The sequence below is a fragment of the Cynoglossus semilaevis genome, chromosome 1 (assembly GCF_000523025.1).
Source record: "Cynoglossus semilaevis isolate Cse_v1.0 chromosome 1, Cse_v1.0, whole genome shotgun sequence".
Taxonomy (NCBI): Eukaryota; Metazoa; Chordata; class Actinopteri; order Pleuronectiformes; family Cynoglossidae; genus Cynoglossus; species Cynoglossus semilaevis.
The window spans coordinates 30,992,791-31,005,074 of record NC_024307.1 but is presented as its reverse complement, the minus strand read 5'-3'; the positions used below and the strand labels follow the sequence as shown (position 1 = coordinate 31,005,074).

General features: G+C 38.9%; 1 protein-coding gene across 5 annotated transcripts in view; it reads left to right on the top strand.

Moving 5' to 3' along the window:
* The window catches only part of col25a1 (collagen type XXV alpha 1 chain), a 129,634-nt gene that overhangs the window by 56,576 nt on the left and 60,774 nt on the right, over positions 1–12,284 (top strand). The gene's annotated exons all lie outside the window — the stretch shown is intronic.

Below are 12,284 nucleotides of genomic sequence, written 5' to 3'. Positions count from 1 at the left end.
TTAGAAATTATTCAGAGGTTGAATAACAGACACAATATAATAATCATCATAACTTACAATACAATAGTTTATGGTCTGTACAATGACCAATAAATATTTTTTTATGCTAAATATTCAGGGGTTTTGTCACCTGTTCATCACAGCCAAGTAATACCTCTATCAACCATGCAGTGCCTGCTTGTACCTGGTGTATTCGTCCACAGGCCAGTGTTCAGCATGGTGGTAAAATGTTCAGTATCTGGCTGTAATGAAAACAGTGTGTCCTGATGAGTAGCCCGGGGTCGTAGCACCAGGTCTCCTGTGACCATCCCACCACCTGAAACTACAGGTCAGGATTATAAATTATCCCCAGAGCACTGACCCACTCTCTGCCCTCACCTGTGACCTTTAACTTGGTCAGTTTGACTGACACGCAGCAAGGAAACATGATGCAGGGGCATTTTCCCTGACTACCCCAGAACACACTTTGTTTTCTTTTCTGTTGAACTTCAAGGCACTCTGAGGACTCTCCTCCTTTTCCACCAGGCGTTGTGTTACCTTGTGTGTCGTTTCTTTGTTAATCCCAGCCATAGTTACGTAATGATGCTGGCATTTACATATCTCACTGAATAAGCCAGCACTAAATATTTAGTGTAACACAATTGGATCATTTGTTTTTTCTCATATTGCTACAATGTTTCCAAATTCTTTGATTGTATTTGTATGATGATTCCAACCTCATCATAAGCAAATACAAATTGATTTGTGATATTTTTCAGTGAATTTTCATTCCTGGGAATAATGTGCAGGGGGAAAATCTGTTATTGGTCTAAAAGTCTGGCCTGCGTGTATCTTAATCGCAGAATTCTCAAAATTATTGTAATTATTTTAATTTTCAAGTGTTTTTATTGTTTTTTTTTTTAGGGTTTTCTTTTTATCAAAGACATTGAACTCCATATTTCCATTTTAAGGACAAAACAGAAACCAATAAGAATGTTGTTATTTATACTTCCATTGCCGTTGTTCTCCAATTGTCTTCTGTGCAATTCACACCATGCCCACATACAACCAGAATGTCTGTTTGGATGATCTGTTACCTTTTATCACAGATATCTACAATACAAAATGAAAAATACTAGACTTTACTGATATTCTTCTTATTTTTATAGTTTAGTAAATTGACCACTCTATAAAAAGTTTGGTCAGACTTTGAGTCTGAGCAACAGTAAAGTCATTACCTTATGAGGGCAGAAAGCCAAAACTGTTTGGTTTAAGAACTAGAGTTTTGGTTCTGAGTAGAAGTATGTTTTTGTGTGTTACACATTTGTTCCCATGATTAAAATCCATTAAATTGCCCTAACAACATGTTGTACAAACACAAACACAGTGTACTGTGAGGCTTTGTGTCTTTCAGCTTTACAGCGAGGTCTTACAAGTTATTGTGATTGCTTTGTGAGAAAAAAATACTCAATAAATAGATTTATTAGCTGCATAAATGTGCAGTGGTTTGCTTGTGTGTTTTAAAAGAGTAAAGAAACAGAGGTTAGAAACTAAAGTTTTGTTCGATTGCATGGAACTTTGGCTCTGCCTCATTCATTTCCACTCAGACCTGTAGTTTGCCTCAGGTTTCATGTTTTTGCTCCCATGAATTTCTCTTACAAGCCCTCTGTGCTCATTCTGGTGCCATGCATTTAGTTGTCTCTCAGAAATCAAAAACATGAGCTACCTTGGTGAGAGATTTGCAGAGAGGTTTCCCAGGTTGGGAAAATAAACTCTCTGAGTGAGTATGAGGCTGACAGCCCAGTGATGACACTTTATTTTCATTTCCATTCCACAACGATGCAGGTCTGGGAGACACTCTGAGCATTTGGCATTCTTGCTGAGCTCATCTCCGCTGTTTTGAGTTTATTTTAGAGCCTTCAGGGATTTGTTATGTGACGGCAGGCAGACACAGTCTCGATTTGTGTGTGCAGATAGGAGAGGTGTCCTGTTTACCCCACCAGATCTTTCACCAACTCTGCTTGATGTATAGGTTTTTTAAGAACCAGCTCATAAGTTATTTTGAAGTCCAGATGCTCGCGCTCATAAACGTACACCTGCCTGTTCTGCTGGATCATCGACCCCTGCGCCTCAGTCTGCCAGCAGCCACTGTTGGTGAGAGATGACGTCTTTCTGCGAGCTCCACATTCCGTCAGAGCGGATGTGTCCAACTGTGTCATTGTTTCATGACTTGTAAATAGCATTCAGATTGAAATGGCACCACTTGTGAGACAAGGTGAAGTCAAAGCATATTATCTTCTAAAGGAAGTTGTTCCCCCCTGACCCACTAAGTATCCTTTGACCATTTCTGAGGTGTAAAATCTGTAACACCTGCCCTGACTGAGATTTACACGAACAGGGAATTCAACAACCTCATGCTACAGATTAAACAGCACGCTGCTGCCGACCCCAAACTTTTCCATTTCGCTCCTAAATCTCTCTGCCCTTTCTTTTACATTGACCCCCCCTCCCCCCCCTCCGTCCCCCGTCCATTCCTTGCAGTCTCTCTATCATACATTTTCCTTTGCTGTTGACAAGATGGGCTATCTATGACACAAAAACCTTTACGGGCCATGCTGGCATGCTCACACTGATGCAGGAGTAATCCAACATTAGTCATGCAATGCTCAAGTAAACCGCTTGCCTGTAGGACCACCAAGGCTGCATAGCTGATAAGTGAGGAGATAGTGTGAGGAGATGGGGAGCTGTGTGCGCAGTAAGCACAAGAATATTACAGTATATCCTGGTCATGGGCCTGCAGTGATGCACAAACACCAGGTAGGCAGAGAAAACAAGAGAACTGGATCCATAGAGTTTAGTTGTAAGCAACTGGATTTCTTCTTGGAGCTTGAACGATGTTTTGTTCGCCTTTCCAAACATGTTTGTTTTTTGTTTGCTTTGCTAGCTTGGGTGTTTCAATTTAGCAGTAATGTATTGCCGGCTGGAGCAGACCCTTTGAGAACGTAGCTGATGAGGGTAAGACGTGACTGAAGCAAACATCTTAACATGTATCAAGTGTGAATCATAGACAGTGTGTGGAGACGATCTGGTAATTTTTGAAAATAAAAGATCGTTCAGAATCAGATAATGAATTAAACAGAAATAATGTAAGTTATACATTCTTTCTGTGTGGCCCGGTATCAATTGACCCAATGGGGGTTCGGGAACCACTGCTTTATATGATCCATGAATAATGCAAGAGAGAAGACAAGGGATCGGATATGTTACAACAACTGTTATTTCATAAGTTTAAGATGTTTTGTGTCCTGAAATCTGACCTTAAATTAATGTTGTTCGAGGTGCAGAGCAGAAAGTTTTTTTAACCTAGAGAAATTAGTGAAATTTTACAAAATACTGCATGTAAAGAAATAATAATAAAGACACCAATCCCAGCTTTAAAGACACCTAAAAATACATAAAGAACATGAGGAAGCTGTGCAGTGATACTGCTGGTATTTCATCTGCGGGATATTGTGCTGCTCTATTAAAATAGTTGAGGATTAGAATAACACACAGTATTAGACTGGAGCACAGCTGGCTGGTACCCAGTGGCTTCATCTCTGAGGAGCTGTGAGGACCGTCCTTGAACAGTGTGGAGCCCTGTGGTCCACATAATGTAGCTCCACGTCTCTAAATCCATCCACACTCGCGCCACAGACACTGGCTCACACATGCCTGGTGTTGATAAGGTCGGCCAGCAGTCATGTCATCTGTTAGCAGCGGCAGGTATAGAGTTACGCATGATTTCAACGTGGCATCCAGTAGCCACAGGCGTCTTTACTATAGATGAAGTATTCCATTTAAACTTGAACTGGGAGGACAGAGATCATTTGATGCTAATCGTGCACCGCATGTCCCATTTGCCTGTTTGGCATCCTGTTGAAGATCCTTCCTCCAATGACCACAAATGCCCGCAATAACTATGTAACCACTAAGGACATTGACACGTCTCACACATACAAAGATCGACGTGATATCATGCCTATTGAATATCATTGCTGTAATCATTCAAACACACCCATGTTGAGCTTTAAGAGCATCTTCAGAATGAAGTCATTCTGCGGCCGTGAGCTCATCTCCATCCAACCGAGCCACATTTCAAAGGGATAAATTGAGATGCCGACAACCTTGATTGATCGCATCAGCTTTTCTTGCAGCAACTTCTAAATCTAGCATACTCTGGGTTTATTCTGTGGCCGATGCAGCTCAACATTCACGCTCTAATTAGGGATATTGATCGACCACCAGCAATCTCAGGCCCGAGGCTTAAATCAGTCACTGGTGCTGACCAATCAATGCTTGGGCTGAGGCTGCACGCCCATCTCTGCTAAGTGGGTTTATTAGGTAGATACACAAATTACACTCATGTTAGGACCAGGAGAACATTGTGTTGTTGCCTCTTTTAACACGAGTTGTTTTTTAGTAAATCATTAACACAGGATAACATTCAGGTTGCAGGGCTACTTCTTTCTGTTTTTACATTTCTGTTAAGTCTTATTTATCTAGCAAATTCCTCAGTGGTTGTGCTTTCAGACAGCATATGCTGAAAAAAGTCGGATAACACTCAAAAGAAACTATTAATTTCCACTGTGGATAACACTTCACCACTGCCAAACCAAGCTGGACTCATCCCTGTGTTTTGCCTCTTTTAGTTTCAACACATGAAAATTTATGAATATTTCCCAAGTTTTTATGTAAAAAGATTATAAAGTTACCAAAGAGCAACAGCCCCTTACGTACAAGTGTGAAACACTAGGATCGTCTCCACTGTAGTGTTTTGATAGAGCTGTCAGACTGGACGCCTATGCCAATTAAACTCACAGCATAAAGGGATGGGACTTGGACAATCGATTGGCTTATTTCTGATGTCTTCTCATCAGAGAGTGTTTTTTCGCTTCTATCGTGACCACAGGCTGTACTGCGGGCAGAATAATTGCAATGTGCAGTGGATCTCAAGTATCACGCCACTCAGCCTGTTGCCAGAAGAACGCACATTGATCTCTAAAGGTGATGAAAACATGCACTCAAAGCCCATGCTTCATCTTCGGGAGAGTCCCAGTCCATGACACTGAACCGGGGTAAAAAACATAGATTATCCATGTTTGTCTTCCGGCAATAGTTAAATTCATGTCATTTATCTTTACTCAGTGTGAGTTTTTGAAGTCCCACCATGGGAAGGTGTGCATTTTTGCTTCCAAGGGAGATTACAGCTTGAACTTACTGTAACTCCTTAATTAGTCTCAAGTCTCAAGTGCAAGACATTCCAGTGTTTGTATTGGACAATGTATGTATTTACTTTGTAAATTAGTGGAACAAAGAATGATGCATACTTTAGGCCAGTTCAAATCAGCTAGATATCAGAGAAAGTGATGGAAGATCAACCAGTCGAATGATTAATGGACAAATACATTGATTATTTGCATTAGGAGACACAGCAACATGTTTTATTTCGAAAATGTAATGGTCCTTCAACGATGGCATGGTATTACAGGTCCACAGTAACGGCTGATACTGGGCGATCGGTCCTTGGTAACACAGGCTCATAAACGTCAGACCTTTGTGTGTTGATAATGTCCTGTTAGTTAACGCTGCAGAACTAAGTTTCATTAGTGTCTCTGGAGCTGGAGTCACTGTTCATTACTCCTCATGATTATTGGCTCTGTTTAAATGGGCTCCTAATAAGTGAGATGGTGGCCTTTTACAGCTGTTACTACCTGTAGTAATATTTTGTATATGCAAACATATACATAAAAAAAGATTTTACCTGAAGAAGCTTGAGTGTGTGCATGGAAGGCAATATATATATATATATGTGTGTGTGTGTGTGTGTGTGTGTGTGTGTGTGTGTGTGTACAAAGTGAAAAAATACAATGAATAAAACTCAGACACAATGGTCTTTTTTCCAGGCAACAGATTGCATATAATTGCAAAGATCTATTTAGGAAATGGCTATAATTACTATATTTATTTAGGAAACGGTTGCATTGGGGTTAAGTGCAGCTGGAAGTAGGGATAATGGAGATATGGGCTACAGAAATACAGAATCTTGTAAGATATCCTTTGGAATTGGAACATTGTTTTCCTACGTTGGACTGGGATTCAGTTTGAAACTTAGGAAAATTAACTGGCCTTTGAATCCTTTAGAGAATACAGCCTTTATGCTCAGTTGCCAAAACTCTTTGTAGCAAAAAGGAACTGAATTCACCACTAAATGCTAATTGCTCAGGAATCTTTAAACTGGTTAGAAAGTGATTCTAACATATCTGATGATTCTGCATATCAGAATACACTGCAGCAGGTCTGGTCGTCTAATGAGTCTAAAGAACCACTGTCCAATAGACAAGACAAAAATATTATATGACAACAGGTCAGAGTTTGTTTTTTTTCTGCTTATCTGTATTTTTAAGTTTTAAGTTAAGTTTTTTTTAAGGGAAAATTCAAATATTTAGTTGACCTTAGGAACATTGGGGAAAGAAGTGAATAGACTTTTGTCTCCTTTAAAGAAAAAACAAATTCCACTGAAGAGGGATTGACACATTAGCACTTGAACAGACTAAACAGTAAACACATGCAACATAAGAGGGAAGTAGTAACGCTTTGTGCGGCACAGTCTTTTAATGCTCTTAAAGTTCAAGATTCAAAGAGAGGAAATGAAGGGATTGACAAAAGCAGTTACAAAAGGTCAGTCTAGGTACAGGCCTTTCCGAGTCCACTCGACCAGGTCAAAAGGTTTCTGCTTTTTGTTAGGCAGGACCTTGAACAGAGCCTAAAAAACACTCAGGTTACGTCATTGTTTAAGTGCATTTTTAACCTATTGACTGTTCAGAGGTTCAGAAGATTGTCTTGACCTTTAACTTTTAACTTATTAAACATTTAGTAAATAAAGCTGTTTAAATTGTCATTCGGTTTTAGTCAATAAAATATCAAATTGATTGAATATTTAGTATTTATATATAATTTTTTCACCAACCCACTGGGAAATGACAAATTTTATTAGTTGTATTTTAAATTAGGCCAATTTGCTTGTGGACCAACCCAAGTGGGCGTCACCTTTCATCCCACATTGAAATTGAATCTCGTGCATCCATTTTGTGACCTCATAATTTAACTACATAACTGATGTAGCACTTTTTAAAGCAGTACGTTGCCCCACAGTTAAAGAAAAGGTTTGTCTGTACCTTTTCTACTTTGAAAATCTGCCCATTTTCCGCAGTTGTTTTGGTCAGTGACTGTTCTAGTCATAAAACTTTGCAAATCATGTTCTGACAACACCATCCATCCCTGTGAAGATGAGGAGAACAGTGACATTCACTGATTGTAAACTTGTGCTGAAGCGTTATATTTTTCTTCCACTTTGGGCAGTGGTCACATTGTTCCATGAATTAGCATTTTACTCATTGATTTATTCATTGTCATGCAGAGTAATAAGGATCTTGGATTAGATGTGCTCTCCTCCAGCCATTTCCACAAAATCTAATGTACAATAACAAATGATGGTACAGCAAAAAGCCAGCTTTTGTGCAGCTTAACTTCTATTGACCTGGATTCACAAGTGCCAGGTTTAATAAACGAACCCACCCATGATGTGGGATTAAATGGACTATATTAATGTCCGTTTCTAATCGCCCTAAATCTGTGGAAAATTTAGAAAAGTCATTGATCATCTCAAGTTGTTTTGAGAAACTTTCAGAGAATTTTGCTTACTTTAAATGAGACTCGGGTTTACAAGTTGTTTTGAGAAACTTGCTTACTTTAAATGAGACTCGGGTTTAAAAAACAGTTAATTTAATTAGAACAGCAGATTGACTGATGACATCGACCACCCCTGGATTTTAGGTTGTTTTTTTTCTACCACAGTGGTGAAGCAGGGAATACTTTAAATGCTCTAGACAGTTATTTGATTTAGAAACATTTTCTTTTTACCTTGTTTAAAGGAAATGTTATTATTGTCCCAGGCTTCTTACTATAGGCAAAACAAAACTCTTGGCAAAAGATAAATGGAACGCCCTGCTTTATTTTGTTTGATTGTTGTGGAGCTGTGTTAAAATCCCTATGTTTTAAGCCTCAAAACATACTCGTGATATCATTATAACTGCTACAAAACATGACAAAGTTTCTTGGAACAATAACATTTTGCGACACCAGGAGTTGATCCCTTCTATCCAGTTTCATTTTAATAACCAGGAAGAGCCTACTGTAGTGCTTCCAGAATTCAGGGTTCATTATATATTCTGAGAGTGCGTTTCTGTAGAGCTGTAAAGGTAGCCATACAGTAGTTACTAAAACAAACCCAATTCCAAAGCATTTCGTATTCCTCAGCAGTAGATTGACACGTGTTTGAATGACAGTAGTAAATTTAAAGAACATATCATTTACAAATACACTCTGGGTGGATTCACTGTACCTACAGTAAACACCAGTGAACCACCTTTATGTCAGTTTGTGAAAACATTGAATCTGGACATATTGTACTGCCATGACATTTCTCCCAAACATTCACGCTGGGCATTGTATTTTTATGACTCATGTATAAACAGCCAGGTCAGCAGCACTTTTGGCATCTATACAATAGAGGGCTTGTTTACAATTCAAGGGGAATAGTTTCAACCATGGAAAATTGTGTAGATTGTGTAGCTCTCTTCATATTCTCCAATTTGCACATTCTGGATGAACTCGACATGAAATTATTTTAAGGTTTTGCTCCCATGATGCACACACAGAAACAGTGTCTCTTCATATTCTCCAATTTGCACATTTAAATTGATGGTTCAGATTTATTTTCCTTCAACAATTTGGTTGAATTTAGAATTTAGAAAAGTACTGATCAATTTTTGTATATGAAACTTTAAAACAAATGCAAATGACTGTGACCAGGGCTGGTTTGTTTCAAATGTGATTGATTGGATACAAAGAGTGAAACTGAGCAGATCAGTGGTGTTGCACTGCTGCTGCCCTGGGCCAGTTAATGTTTGATGGATAAGGGCTAAAAATGCATTTATCTCAAATAAATGAAGTACAAACAAGAGGTTTTATTATGTCAAGCAAGGCGTAGCATGGAAATGATTTTGTAATGTGAACATTCACCAAAGTATTCAAAAAACAATACGGACAAAGCTGAGAACAGCATGTTTCACAACGACTGCCAATTACATGGGAATCCTTTGTGCCAAATAGCATTAAAGTGACTACTAGTAGACTATGTCTTTCAGACCAAAAACATTTTGCGGCCTTGTTGAACACTCATGTTGTCTGGGGGGGAGAAAAGGAGGATGAATAAATTTTATGACTGTCGAGAAATGTGCTGATGGCTTCATGCTGCTCCTCCAGCTCCAGTCTACACTCAGTCAGTAGTGGTCTGGTGGACTTGGGTCGCAGGGTCTGTGACCAGGGATGCATTGACCATGGCACTGTTCCCTCATACTGCTCCCTGGGTTAAACATATTTCAAATTCCGTTGTGTGCTGTGTCACAATGACGATTTCAAATTCCGTTGTGTGCTGTGACCTTCTCTCTGTGTCCATGTGACTTTGGACAATGTACATGTTTTACTGTATTTGATAAGTGATGATTTTGAATACAAATAGAATCTCTGGTTAACTGGATCACATTTTCTGGTTAGATGTCCACAGGTGTTATTAGCCTTCTCAAATTTCTCTTCTTCACTCAATCAAAAGCGTAGCCAGTTTTACCCATCGGCAAGGCGAGAATAGACACACCAAATCCTCTGCCCAAAGCAAAGCTTAAGCTTGAAGAATCTTTTGTAACTGCTGAGCAGCAAAGAAAACTACTGAGATGAAATACAGACATAACATCAAGGGGAAAAACTGTTGAAGACAAGAGGTCAATAATTTGCCCTGTGCACTTGGTGAGAAAATATCCATGTGAGATGAAATTGGGTAAATCCAGATCCCGTGTCATCAGTGCAGGCCCTCTAGAGGTAGACAGTGTAGACGCAGCTATTGTGTTTAGAAAACCACAATATTTTGTGTCATAAAGGGAAATGAGAACAAGCATCGTGTAAATTTATATGATTTGTTTCTATGGCAGATCGTCTTTTGTCAACATACACTGATTCATAAATATTAGCTGTGTAACAAACACATGTTTTTACTGAAGCATCTGTTACAAATATAAACTTGGACTGAATACATTTTGTTTGACATGTGTATCCTCACATATTTTAAAAAAGAAAAACCTGTCGATGTAATCATGGTTATGCAGAGAGGAACAAAATTCCAACTTAACACAACACAATTGTGACAGGACGCACTCCCTGCTGTTAAGAATCATTATTTTGGTAGCAGAGAGTTTACATCAGTTAGTGCAGAAAACCACCGTGATCAATGGAAGAGATCCCTTTTAGTTTACTGCCAGGGTGTCCCTCGAGCGAGGCAGATTTTTTTGTGAGCCATTCACAAAACCTATTGTTTTCTGCTTTAGTGCAAACCAAAGTAAACATGTTTTTTTTCCATATGTTTATCTTCTAATTGAGTTTGAAATTGTGGCCTAGCTTCTTGGATCCATTGCATAGCATTTCTATTTTGCCCACGCTTTTTAAAATCCCAAGATAGATTTGATTGAACAATTAACTTTTGGAATTATCAATGGAAACCAAAAGTCTCCCTCTGCCAACATCTTCTCTATCACCTACAGGTTGAACTGAGGCTGATGGGAATGTAATTTGTGTTGCTGTGATTTGGTGGCAGACCAATTTTGACTTGATGATTGGCTAAATGAAGAGGAGAGGAAAAGCCAGGGGATTAGTGCGTCATTAGGCTATGCTTGATGGGAACCATGAAAGTCTGCACAAATGTCTTGGCAACAGGTCCGAGAAGTGTTGGACCGAGCATCAGACCACCATTGTTAGACCTGTGCTGCAGTGTGGTCATTAATAAACCCAAACGACGATGCCTTTTTTCCTTGGTCCTGTGTTTGAAACAGCTTTTGACTGCTCATTGTCTGAAATCACACATCTGTTGAATAACAAAGGGAGAAACAATACGTTTCACCACATGGTCCGTTTTGTCATGTCGGACCAAACATAATAGAATCTTCATCCAGTTCACTTTATTTCACCCTCACAAGTCATGTGCGTTTGATTGTTGATTGTTCACAGTTGTTCACCCTCACCCTGTGATTCCATGCCATGGCTTTTATATATATATATATATATATATATATATATATATATATTTATTAAAAACACTATTATATTACAGTAAAACATCAGAGCAATACTATGAACTTAGAAGACATAATGTATTTTCTTGACTGGCTGCTTATGATCTAAAAGAAAACAAATAAAAGAGTTTCAGGCTTTTATTTCATTGGTGGCCACAGGTCCTACAACGTTGGTCATTGTCTCAGCTAATTACAACTCCACTTAGAATCTCACTGGCTCTGATGGCTCTGGTAAAGGTCTGGCTTTGATTTTTGTTTCCAAGATTAAAACATCTGTACGTTTTTGTTGGCCTACACAAAGCTGCCTTTCTGTGTTACTGTAGTACAACTTTGTTGAATGGTAGTTTCTTCTTACAGTCTATAATCAGGATGAAAAATATTTTGATGAATATTGTGAATCCAGATGAAATCTGAAAATGATGCAGGGTATTTTGTCTGGACCAAAAAAAAAAAAATTCCATGTGGAGAGCGTTTTCTTTCTTTTTCTTTTTTTTATTTTCAACAGCCATCAGGAATACACCATAAACTGGGGAACGTGGTATCGTTGTACAGAAATATTCCTCTCAAAGGTGTCGAATAACATTTCAAAGTGAGCAATGATGAAGTGGCTGCCAATTGCAGTAAACCCCCTTCTGTTTCTTTTGAAACCTTAAAAAACAAACCTGTGGAGAAACCAGAGGTTGATGTGAGACATAGTAAAGTGAGAGTCAAACTCCACCTGTGGTTACATACTTTAAACTATGTGTGGACCCTTCTTTGGCAGTGCTTGACATTATCCTGGAAACCGTCCAAAGGGAGCAGGGTTGGAGGCTGAAGCTGAGCCAAACAGTGGGATCATAGCGAGGACTTAGAATCATACAAAGAGTTGTGTAACATAATCTTCCTTTTTGCACCCCAATAACACATCTGGAAGGGTATAAATCAGCCACACGCTGCATTAAAGAGATTCTTCTTTTATTTCTCCGTATTAGAGGAAAACAGAGATAGAAAAGTTGAAAATCTGCAGAAACTACAGTAGGAGAGTTAGTAAAAAACATAAAGGGGAGGTTTTTATACAGGTTGAGTACAAGGCAAGGTCAAGGATTT